Below are 456 nucleotides of genomic sequence, written 5' to 3'. Positions count from 1 at the left end.
GTCAACAAGTAACCTACATTTTCTTACATGGTTATAACCTCCACAGAGGGAGAGAGAAAACATCTTTTCCAGGTACTATAGAATCAGAGAAAGGTTCAGGTTGGAAGGGACCTTGAAGATCATCCAGTTCTAACCCCCTGCCATGGGCAGGGTGTCTCTTTCATAGACTATGTTGATCAGAGTTCCACCCAACTTGGCCTTGAACACTTCCAGGGATGGGGCATCCACAGCTTCTCTGAGCAACCTGTTCCAGTGTCTCATCACTCTCACAATAAATAATTTCTTCCTTATATTCAGTCTTTCAATTGAAAGCTATTGCCTCCTGTCCTGTCATTACAAGCCTTGGTAATGGCTTTCTCAGTCTTTCTCACAAGGCCACTTTATGTATTGCAAGGTTGCAAAAAGGTCTCTATGAAGCTGCCTCTTCTCCAAGCTGAAAAAAATCTCTCGGCCTGT

General features: G+C 43.6%; 1 protein-coding gene across 2 annotated transcripts in view; it reads right to left on the bottom strand.

Moving 5' to 3' along the window:
- The window catches only part of CAP2 (cyclase associated actin cytoskeleton regulatory protein 2), a 70375-nt gene that overhangs the window by 19247 nt on the left and 50672 nt on the right, over positions 1-456 (bottom strand). The window lies entirely within an intron of this gene.

Source organism: Sturnus vulgaris, chromosome 1 (genome assembly GCF_052056855.1).
Source record: "Sturnus vulgaris isolate bStuVul1 chromosome 1, bStuVul1.hap1, whole genome shotgun sequence".
Classification (NCBI taxonomy): Eukaryota; Metazoa; Chordata; class Aves; order Passeriformes; family Sturnidae; genus Sturnus; species Sturnus vulgaris.
Note: the sequence above shows the minus strand (reverse complement) of the source record. Positions and strands in the feature narration are given on the sequence as shown.